Here is a 12,115-nt window from a genome sequence, read left to right as displayed (position 1 = left end):
TTCCTAGCTCAATTTTATCTCTCTCTACTTGGAAAGAACATGATCCTTACTCATTTTTGAAAGTAATATTTATTTTTAATACTGTATATTTATTAATATAGATATAGTACTAGCCGAATTTATAGGGTTTGAAGTAGCATAGTTCATGCTTGCAAAATTTGGTGGAAAGTACTAAAAAGATGCCAAGTATTATCATCAATATTTTTACAGTAATTGATTTTTTTTTAATCAGCAAACTAATTTGTGATGCTGCTAAAGGTGAGCAATCAATTTTCCTATTGTTTTAAGTTATTTGTCACTTTGGGAAATGAAAAATATTTGTCTTGTAAAAAATTAAAGCACGCAATTTGCTTTTTTGGATTAATTCTGTAACACTTTCTGGAATCACTAATTGAAAGAGGATTGACTAAATTTTGCTAAAAGTCTTTGGGTATCAGATTTTTAAAATGTTTTATAATCATAAATATATCCTACACATGCAATCAGATTCCAATCTATAATCAACATGACTAGGGAACTTGGCTGAATCCAAAAAAAGAAAGGCAAGCAGCAGGGGAAAAGAAAACAAATGGAATGCTAGAGGGGAAGGTTTTAACTCTGAGAAAAGATAAAAACCAGTCCAATAATCAAGACTTGTGATTATTTATTATAAACATAACAGAGAGATTGAATTTAAAAAAAAAATTTGCTTCACTAGTACTACTGCTGCTCTAAGTAAAAATAAATACATCCTGGTTGAACCCAGGAAAACTGGATTTACTATTATTAACAACCTCACTAATGTGCTTTAGTCAACCTTCCTGCCGTCTAGAAAAATATGATAAATAAAAGTCAGATGATAGAGTGTGAATTGATCAGAAGCTTCAACATCAGACTTAACATTTTTGGGTCTTTTTGGTGTCGTTTTGTTTGGTTTGGTCCCACTCTGCAATTCTTTTTTTTTTTTTTTTAAAGATTTTATTTATTCATTTGACAGAGAGAGACCACAAGTAGGCAGAGAGGCAGGCAGAGAGAGAGAGGAGGAAGCAGGCTTCCTGCTGAGCAGAGAGCCCATTGCGGGACTCGATCCCAGGACCCTGAGATCATGACCTGAGCTGAAGGCAGCGGCTTAACCCACTGAGCCACCCAGGCGCCCAGCCACTCTGCAATTCTTAACAGCTAGAATTCCATTTCAATCTCAACAGGAATTAAAGAATACCAAACACAGTACCATCCCAGCTTTTATTATATAGCTGAAATATCCCTTAGAACAATGGCTGGGGAAGAAAACAATAAGAAAGTTTGTTTTGTTTGACAGTGACTGACAATAATATTATTGCCTACACATGTCTGCCTATAAATACGATTGTACATTTTGCAGCTCCTTCTCCCCAAGTATTATCTAGGTATGAAATTAGTTGGTCAACTTGATACCATGGATACTGAAGAATCTGGCAAAGTGACCTAAATGTAGATTGTGAATAAAACTGTGTTGTTATCTATTACTGTAATTGATGCCAGTGCTCTGTTCTCATTAGGAAGAGCAGCCCTTGGGAAGGGGCTCAATGTCCCCAGTGATCCTCATCCCCATGGGTCCTACTCTCCCCTTTTACTTGCCTTCACTCCACAAGCTCTCTTGAGTTTCTGAACTACAGGTTCTGCTGTCCACTTGCACAGAAAACGATACTACCACTGGTCCGAACTATTTGTCTCTGGGATACTTAACATCTGATATCTAGGGATTTACTAGTGTCTTTCTTTATCTAAAATAATTCTGGAAAATGTTTTATTTTATTTCAGCTCTAAAAAATTCTTAACCCAAAAAATTAGGAGGAAAAAAATTAATTTAGAAAGCAAAACTTCGGGGCAACTGGGTGGCTCAGTGGGTTGGGCCTTCTGCCTTCAGCTCAGGTCATGGTCTTGGGGTCCTGGGATTGAGCCCCACATCGGGCTCTCTGCTCGGCGGGAAGCCTGCTTCCCCCCTCTCTCTGTCTGCCTCTCTGCCTACTTGTGACCCCCCTCTCTCTCTCAAATAAATAAAAATAAAAATCTTTTAAAAATTAAAAAAAATTTAAAATAAAAAGCAAAACTTCAAATTTTTTTTTTAAAAACTTCAAATTTTTGATCTACCTTTAACCCACTATGGACCTTGAGTAAATTACATCACTTTTAATTATTCAATCGACCAACATTTGCTGAGGAACTATTAAGTCAAACATGCTTAGAGAACAGATATGCAAAGAAAAATAGTAAATAATTTTTGTTCTCTAAGAACTCACAATAGAAAAGTGAAGAGGGACATATAAACCAATATTCACAAAGCTGGATGACACAAATCATGATAGAAGGAAATGAAGGAGTTCTTAGAGGGTCATCTCACCCAGACTGGGAAGGTCAGGGTAGACTTCTAGGAGGAAAAGAGTTTAAGGTGAGGCCTGATGGATGAGTAGGAGACAGCCAGTCCAAGAAGGAAGAAGGGGAGATGGGGAGTGCAAAAGGTGGAAAGAGTGCAATGTTAATGGCCCTAAAAAGAAGAAAATATTATCCTGGCATGCTCTTTGACCCACCATGAAAAATTGTCAAGATAATATAAATGTCATTACTCAGCTCTTAAAGCCAAACTGTAGATAAAAGTATGTCAATGAATTCAGCATAGAATAGTTAATAACATTAAATGTCAACATTATTTAAACATAGAAAAGAAAATTATCTCACCTATGACCTAGTAATTCCTAGGTACTTATATAAGACAAATGAAAACCTATGTCCAACAGAAAATTAGCAACTTTATTCATATTAGCTCAAACTGGAAATAACTCAAATGCCTATTAACAGTGAAATGGATAAACAAATTGTTTATAATTACACAATGCAATACTATTCAGTGATAAAAACAAATAAACTATTGATACAGGCAACAACATAAATGAATCTCAGACACTATACTGAGAGAAAGTCAGACACACAAAAAAAATAATACACAAAAGACAATACCGTGATTACATTTACATGAAATTCTAGAAAAAAATCTCTATGGTGAAAAAGATTTAATAAGTTTTTGCCTCTTGAAGGGGTAAGTGACTGACTAGGAGGGAGTACAGGGGAAATTTCTGGAGTGCTGAAAATAACAGAGATGTAGGGGTGCTTGTGTGATTCAGTAGAGCATCTGCCTTCACCTCAAGTCATGATCCCAGGGTCCTGGGATTGAGCCCTGCGCTGGGCTCCCTGTTCAGCAGGAAGCCTGCTTCTCCCTCTCTCACTCCCCCTGCTTGTATTCCCTCTCTTGCTGTCTCTCTCTCTGTCAAATAAATAAATAAAAATCTTAAAAAAAAAAAAAAAAGAAAAGAATAGAGATGTGGCTTACATAGGTATATTCACTGATTAAAATTCATTAAATTGCAGTTTCCCTTTCAATGAGAGGTGGCGAAAGAATGAGAGGACCCTGTGCTCACCTCATCCCACAAATGTGACTGATGGCAGTCAAATCATCCGAAGTGCTCTAGAAGTCAACCAGGAGACTGGCAGAACAGGCTTCACAACTGAAGATTGAGAAGTCACACTGAGGAAAGTGGGAATTGCAGAGATGTGGTTTGGAAGAGAGACAGATCGTGGTCCCTGGGGTGGGGGAAGAAGCCAAGATCACAGAGAGGGGCAAGGGGTGGGCGGGCACATGGTGGAGTGTGTGGGGAAGACAGGTCCCCATAGCAATTGGCTGGGAAAGCAAGAGGGGCCTAATTTTACAACTTCTTGCAAGGAGCAAGTGGGGCTTAAACCCTAGAGTTTTAAGGGTCAGCAGGCTTGGCTGAGATAGAGCCCTGAGGGCATTGCACTATTCCTGGAGAGAAGGCAGAGCAAGCAGCCCACAGATGTACAGCCATACAGTGTGGAAACAGCAATCTGAATAGCACCTAAGGCACACAGTGGGAAGCTTATTTTACTCTCCTCAGAGCATGTCTCAGAGAGGCAATAATCACTGAGAGACTGATCTGGGAACAAAGGAATTAGAAGGCGCCATTTCCCTCTTCTGTCATCAGCATAAGCACAGGGCCACCTGTGGCAACCAGCTCAGCACTGACACTCGCTACTCAACTTGCTTACACTACTCTCTCCCCCAACTCCAGCAAAACTGCCCTTCCCAGTCGTACTTGCTTCAGTCCAATCATGGTGAGTGCCCACCCCCAAAAGATGACCCCTTTCAACATTGCATCTCACGACCCAGGAGTTTTGTAGGTTCCAGCAGCAGCGACAACAGGTCTCACTTCACAAGCAGACCAGAGCACACCTAGTTAAATGTGCCACATTCAGGTCAGACTAAACACTGCCCACAACAGGCAAAGAGGGTCTCTGCAGATGACCAGGCTGAAGGATAAAGTGGCCAAGATGAAATAGCAGAGCATATGAAGCACACACTGAAAACACTCCCTGAAATGCTAGCCCCTGGGAAATAGGGAACACTATAGGATCTCTATTTCATAAGGCCGTTACCCTTAAGAACAGAAGATGTAGTTGACTTTCCTAACATAGAGAAACAAGCACAGAGACTTAGACAAAATGAGAAGATAGAGCAATTTGTCCCAAATGAAAAAAAGGACAAGGCCACAGCCAGAGATCTAAGCAAAACAGTAACATACCTGATGGAGTATTTAAAGCAATGATTATAAGGATACTCACTGGACTTGAGAAAAGAGTGGAAGACATCAGTGAGACCTTTACTACAATGATAAAAAAAGAACCAATCAGAGATGAAGAGTACATTACATGAGATTAGAAGCACATCTGATACAATGAAAAGTTGGCTGGAAGAAGAGGAATGATTTAATGACCTAGAAGACTGAGTAATGGAAAGTAATAAAGATGAATAAAAGAAAGAAAAAAGAATTATGCAAAATGAGAATACACACTTAAGGAACTCAGTGACTCCATCAAATGTAATAACATTAATATTATAGGAGTCTCAGAAGAAGGAGAGAGAAGGGGGAGCAGAAAATTTACTTGAAGAAATAATAGCTGAAAACTTCCCTGATCTGGGAACAGAAACAGATATCCAGATCCAGTAGGCACAGAGACTCCCCAATAAAATCAATAAAAGCAGACCCACACCAAGGCATATTACAATTAAAATGGCAAAATATAGTCATAAAGAAAAACTTTTAAAAGCAGCAAGGTAGAGGATGACAGTTACAGATAAGCAAGGGAAACCCCATAAGGTTGTCAGGGGATATTTTTTTGCAGAAACTTGTCAGGCCAGAACAGAGTGGCATGATATATTCAAAGTGCTGAATGGGAAAAATCTTAACCAAGAGTACTCTATCCAGCAAGACTATCATTCAGGGGACACCTGGGTGATTCAGTGGGTTAAGCCTCTGCCTTAGGCTCAGGTCATGGTCTCAAGATCCTGGGATCGAGTCCCACATCGGGCTCTCTGCTCAGCAGGGAGCCTGCTTCCCCCTTTCCCTCTGCCTGCCTCTCTGCTTACTTGTGATCTCTCTCTCTCTGTCAAATAAATAAATAAATAAAATCTTTAAAAAAATTAAAAAGACTATCATTCAGAATAGAAGAGATACAGAGTTTCCCAGACAAACAAAACCTAAAGGAATTATGATCATTAAACCAGACCTGCAAGAAATATTGAAGGGGACTCTGAGTGGAAAGGAAAGACCAAAAGTGACAGTATGAGGTAGGAAACACAAAAGTAGTAAAAACGAGTGCTTTGGGGGGCGCCTGGGTGGCTCAGTGGGTTAAAGCCTCTGCCTTCGGCTCGGGTCATGATCCTAGGATCCTGGGATCGAGCCCTCCATCAGGCTCTCTGCTCGGCAGGGAGCCTGCTTCCTCCTCTCTCTCTCTGCCTGCCTCTCTGCCTACTTGTGATCTCTGCCAAATGAATAAATAAAATCTTAAAAAAAAACCAACGAAAACGAGTGCTTTTGCAAAATATCAGTCAAGGAACTCACAAAATCATAGGATGTAAAATATGAACCCATATACCTAATAGGTGGGGAGAAGAATAAAGAATGGGTTTGAACTTAAGTGACCATCAATTTTAAATAGAATGCCATATGTAGAAGATGTTATATACAAATCTAAAGGTAATCTCAAATCAAAACTACTAATAAATATGCAAAAAATAAAGAGAAAGGAATCCAAATATATCACTAAAGAAAAGCAACAAACCGTGAAAGAAAGAAAATGTCAGAGAAAATCTTCAGAGACAACCACAAAATAGGTAACAAAATGGCAATAAATACATAGCTATCAATAATTACTTTGAATGTAAATGTATTAAATCCTCCAATAAAAAGACATAGTGTGACAGAATGGATTAAAAAAACCCCAAAACACCCATCTATAGACTGCCCACAAAAGACTCATTATCGACCAAAAGACACCTGAAGATTGAAGTAAGGGGATAGAGAAACATCATATAAATGGATGTCAAAAGAAAGCCAGAGTCATAATACTTAATATTGGGCAAAATAAGTTTTAAAACAAAGACTATAATAAGACAAAGAAGGACACTATATAATCATAAAAGTGAAACTCCAACAAGAAGATGTAACAATTATAAATATTTATGCACCCAACATGGGAACACTTAAATACACAAGATGGTTAATAACTAACATAAAGGAACTAAGTGATAATAATACAAAAATAGTAGGGGACTTTAACACTTCATGTACATCCACAGAAATATCATCTAAATAGAAAATCAACAAGGAAACAGCAGGTTTGAATGACACACTGGATCTGATGGATTTAATAGATATATTCAGAACATTCCATCCTAAAGCCGCAGAATACACATTGTTTTGCAAGTGCACATGGGACATTCTCCAAAATACATTACCTTTTAGGCCACAAAACAAGCCTCAACAAATTCAGAAGACCGAAGGCATACCATGCATCTTTTCTGACCAAAAATGCTTGAAATTAGAAGTCAACCAGAGGAAAGAATCCAGAAAGACCAGAAATACGTGGAGGTTAAATAGCATGCTACTAGACAATGAATGGCTTAACCAGGAAATAAAACAAGAAATTAAAAAAATACATGGAAACAAATGGAAATGAAAACACAATGGTCCAAAACATTTGGGATGCAGAAAAAGCAGTTCTACAAGGAAAGTTTACAGCAATACAGTCCTACCTCAAGGAACAAGAAATATCTCAAATAAACAACCTAGCCTTACATCTAAAGGAACTAGAAAAAGAACAAATGAAGCCTAAAGTCAGTAGAAGGAAGAAAATAATAAAGGTTAGAGCAGAAATAAATGATGTAGAAACTAAAAAACAATAGAACAGATCAATGAAATCTGGAACTGGTTCTCTGAAAGGAGCACTAAATTTGATAAACCTCTAGCCAGAATTACCATATAAACAAAATCAAAAAGAAGGAATAATAACCAACACCACGGAAATACAATTATGAGAACATTATGAAAAACTTTATGCCAAAAGATTGAACAACCTAGAAGAAATGGATAAATTCCTAGAAACATATAACCTACCAAGGCAGAAAGAGGAAGAAATAGAAACTTTGAAAAGTCTGATTACCAGCAAAGAAATTGAATTGGCAATCAAAAAAGTCCCAACAAACAAAAGCTCAGGACCAGATGGCTTCACAGGCAAATTCTACAAAACATTTAAAGAAAAGTTAATACTTATTCTTCTCAAACTATTTCAAAATATAAAAAAGAAAGGAAAATATCCAAACTCATTCTAGAGGCCAGGATTACCCTGATACCAAAACCAGATAAAGATATCACAAAAGAGAGAATTGCAGCCAATTTTTCTGATGAACACAGATGCAAAAATCCTCAATATACTAGTAGACCAAATCCAATAATACATTTAAAAATAATTCACTATAATAAGTATGATTTATTCCTGATTTGAAAGGGTGGTTCAATATTTGCAAATCAATCAACATGATACATCACATCAATAAGAAAAAGGATAAGAACCATATGATCATTTCAATAGACACAGAAAAAGCATTTGATAAAGTACAACATCCATTCATGTTAAAAAAAACAACAACAAAAAAACTTCAATAAAGTAGGTTTAGAGGGAATATGCCTCAACACAGTAAAGGCCATATATAAAAAATTCACAGCTAACATCATCCTTAAGGGTCAAAACTCAGAACTTTCCCCCTAAGGTCAGGAACAAGACAAGGATTTCCACTCTCATCGCTTTTATTCAACACAGTACTGGAAGTCCTAGCCACAGCAATGAAACGACAACAACAAGAAAGCAAAAAGCATCCAAATCAGTGGGGAAGAAGTAAAATTTTCACTATTTGCAGATGACATGATATTCTTTTTTTTTTAATTTTTTATTTTTTATAAACATATATTTTTATCCCCAGGGGTACAGGTCTGTGAATCGCCAGGTTTACACACTTCACAGCACTCACCAAAGCACATACCCTCCCCAATGTCCATAACCCCACCCCCCTTCTTCCAACCCCCTGTCCCCCAGCAACCCTCAGTTTGTTTTGTGAGATTGAGTCACTTACGGTTTGGATGACATGATATTCTATATAGAAAACCTGAAAGAACTCCACCAAAAAACAAACAAACAAACAAACAAAAAAAAAACGCCCTAGAATTGATAAATGAATTCAATGAGGGGACAGAGAAAGGATACAAAATCAATGTGCAGAAATCTGTCGCTTTTCTATACACTAATAATGAAGCAGCAGAAAGACAAATTAAGAAAATGATCTCTTTACAACTATACCAAAAATAATCAGATACCTAGGAATAAACTTAAACCAAACAAGTGAAAGGCCTATACTTTGAAAACTGTAAAATACTGAGGAAAGAAATTGAAGACAACACAAAGAAATGGAAAAACATTCTATGCTCATGAACTAGAAAAACAATATTATTAAAATGTCTATACAATCCAAAGCAATCTACACATTTAATTCAATCCCTATCAAAATACCAATAGCATTTTTCACAGAACAAGAACAAATAATCCTAAAATTTATATGGAACCACAAAAGACTGAAGAGCCAGAGCAACCCTGAAAAAGAAAAGCAGAGCTGGAAGCATCACAATTCTGGATGTCAAGTTATATTACAAAGATGCAGTTATCAAATTAGCATGGTACTGGTATGAAAATAAACACATAGATAAATAGAACAGAATAGAAAATCCAGGAAAAAAAACCCCAAAACTACGTGGTCAATTCATCTTTGAAAAAGCAAGAAAGAATATTCAACAGGAAAAAGACAATCTCTTCAACAAATGGTGTTCACAAAACTGGATAGCAACATGCAGAAGAAACTGGACATTTCTTATGCCATACACAAAAATAAGCTCAAAATGGATTAAATACCTAAATATGAGAACTGAGACCATCAAAATCCTACAAGAGAGCACAGGCAGTAACTTCTCTGATATGCACCATAGCAACTTTTTTCTAGATAGGTCCCAAGGCAAGAAAAACAAAAGCAAAAATAAACTATTGGGACTACATCAAAATAAGAAGTTCTTGCATAGCAAATAAAACAATTGGTAGAACTAAAAGACAACTTATGGAATAGGAGACGATACCTGCAAATGACATATCCAATAAAGGTTAGTATCCAAAATATATAGAACTTATAAAACTCAATACCCCCAAAATAATAATCCAATTTAAAAATGGGCAGAAGCCATCAATAAACAGTTCTCCAAAAACACATCCAGATGGCCAACAAACATAAAACTAGCCAAAAGAATCATGATCATTTACCATTAGGGAAATGCAAGCCAAAACTATAATGCCATATCATCTCACACTTGTCAACATGGCTAAAATCTATAGTATAAGAAATAGCAGGTGTTGGTGAGGATGTGGAGAAAAAGTAACCCTCATGCACTAAATTGGTAAGAATGCAAACTGGTACAGTCACTGTGGAAAAACAGTATGGAGGTTCCTCAAAGTTAAAAATAGAACTACTCTAAGATCCAGCAATTGCACTATTGGGTATTTACCCAAAGGATACAAAAACCAGATACACCTTGATGTTTACGGCAACAGTATTTACAATAGTCAAGATATGGAAGCAAATTACATGTCCCTCGACTGATGAATGGATAAAGAGGTGAGATACAGATATATATAGATAGATAGATAGATAGATAGATATCTACATAGAATATTACTCAGCCATAAAAAAGAATGAAATCTTTCCATGTCTAAGGATGTGGTTGGACCTAGAGGAATAAGTCAGTCAAAGACAGACAAATACCATATGATTTCACTCACATGTGGGATTTAAGAAACAAAACAAATGAGCATAGAGAGAAAAAAGAGAGAGAGAGAGAGAGACAGACCAAGAAAAGACTCTTAATTACAGAGAACAAACTAACGGCTACCGGAGGGGAAGTCTGTAGGGGGATTAGGTGATGGGAATTAAGGAGGGCTTTTGTCTTGATGAGACATGTGATGTATGGAATTGTTGAATCACTATATCGTACACCTGAAGCTATTATAAGACTATATGTTAATTAACTGGAATTAAAATAAAAACTTTTAAAAAAAGAATAAAAAACAAACCAAAATTCATTGAATTGCACACAAGATTTGTGGCTTTCATTCTATATTTTTTATTTAAAAACTGAAAACAAGCATAAACTTTAATAGTAAGTTTGCTTTTTTTTTTTCCCCAGCAGTATAAGTTAGTCATTCTGAGGCTACTTTCTATGTTCTAGGCTTCAGCAAAATTCTAGGGTTTTGAAAATAACAGGAGCCATGTTTCTCACTGTTAAGGATTGGGTAATACAGAAAGAAAGAAAACTATAACTGTGCTGTCCAATATGGTAGGTCTTAGTTACATGTGGCTTTTGAACACTTAAAAATGGCTAGCCCAAATTAAGGATGTGCTGTCAACATCAAATGCACACTAGATTAGGAAGTTAGTACAAAAAATGTAAAATACCTTATTAATAACTTTTTATGTTGATTATATGTCGATATGGTAAAATTTGTTGATATATTGGTTTAAATAGTACATTTATTAAAATCAACTTTAGCTGTTTCTTTTTACTTTTATAACACAGCAACTAGAAAGTTTGTGGTTATATGTGGCTCATATTTGTATCTACTGGGCAGTGCTGAAATATATTGTAGCTTGTGGTGCTGGACTGGAATTGGAGCTATTATATTCTAATATGTGAACTTGTCTATTGAGCCCTATTTTTTTCTTCTCTGACAGGACCAGGAAACAATGATATACCAGTAGCAATAAGCATACCTTCTCCATTAAAAGGAAATAGGATTGCTTAGAGAAATGGCTAAATTGAGGGCTAGGGCAGAAAAAGTACAGGATGAGCCCAGAACAGCTTATTTTACAAGAAAGTAAAGGATTGCTATAAAAATGATGGGCTATATCAAAATGACACCAAAGAATCACTGGGGCTCCCAGTAGCCAAATCTAGGATAAAATGATGATAGCAATGGATTATAACCTATTGAATAAGAATCCATGAGTCCATATCCATTCCAACTAAATAAATACATACATATATACATACTTCCTTATAGTAGAATGCAAATTAACACATATGGAAAAATATGATGGAGGTAAAAAAATTATCAATGGACAATAAAACCAGTGGGTAAAATTTAGTTTATTGTGATAATTTTTTTCAATTGCAAAGCTATTAAATTACTCTCCTAAACTAAAGAAATCTTCCTCTTCACAAGCAATATATGGAGATACTTTGAAACTAGGTAAATAATACTGGTTCTCATCAAGCTACTGTGATTTCAAGCCAAATTTTAAAGCCAATTATATGCCAATTGCTATACAATTGAAAATAAGAGGCTCAGTGAACTTATTAATTGATTTTTCTGTCTAATTGTTTTAAGATAGCCTCTTTTCAAAAGATTTGAGTTGCTTACAACTGAGAGCATACAGACTATTCAAAATGGAATATAAAAATTTTCCATGTTAGATCTGTGGCAAGTTTGGATGTGAAGAGAAAGTTGCCTGCTTTCCAGGGTTTTCTGAAAAAGCAAAAGAATATTCATAGAATTGAAAACCAAAAATCTAGTAGTTGACTCCAAAGGAGCTTAAAAGGACAAAAGCTTCTTAATGAAAGGGTTAAGTGCTATCATAAGGATTGCAGGTAGGAGT

At 36.2% G+C, this 12,115-nt stretch overlaps 1 protein-coding gene across 5 annotated transcripts in view; it reads right to left on the bottom strand.

Annotated features, from left to right (window-relative positions):
• The window catches only part of LMNTD1 (lamin tail domain containing 1), a 486,089-nt gene that overhangs the window by 451,185 nt on the left and 22,789 nt on the right, over positions 1-12,115 (bottom strand). The window lies entirely within an intron of this gene.

The sequence above is a fragment of the Neovison vison genome, chromosome 12 (genome assembly GCF_020171115.1).
Source record: "Neovison vison isolate M4711 chromosome 12, ASM_NN_V1, whole genome shotgun sequence".
NCBI lineage: Eukaryota > Metazoa > Chordata > Mammalia > Carnivora > Mustelidae > Neogale > Neogale vison.
The sequence above is the reverse complement of the archived record's forward strand: the minus strand, read 5'-3'. Positions and strand labels throughout refer to the sequence as shown.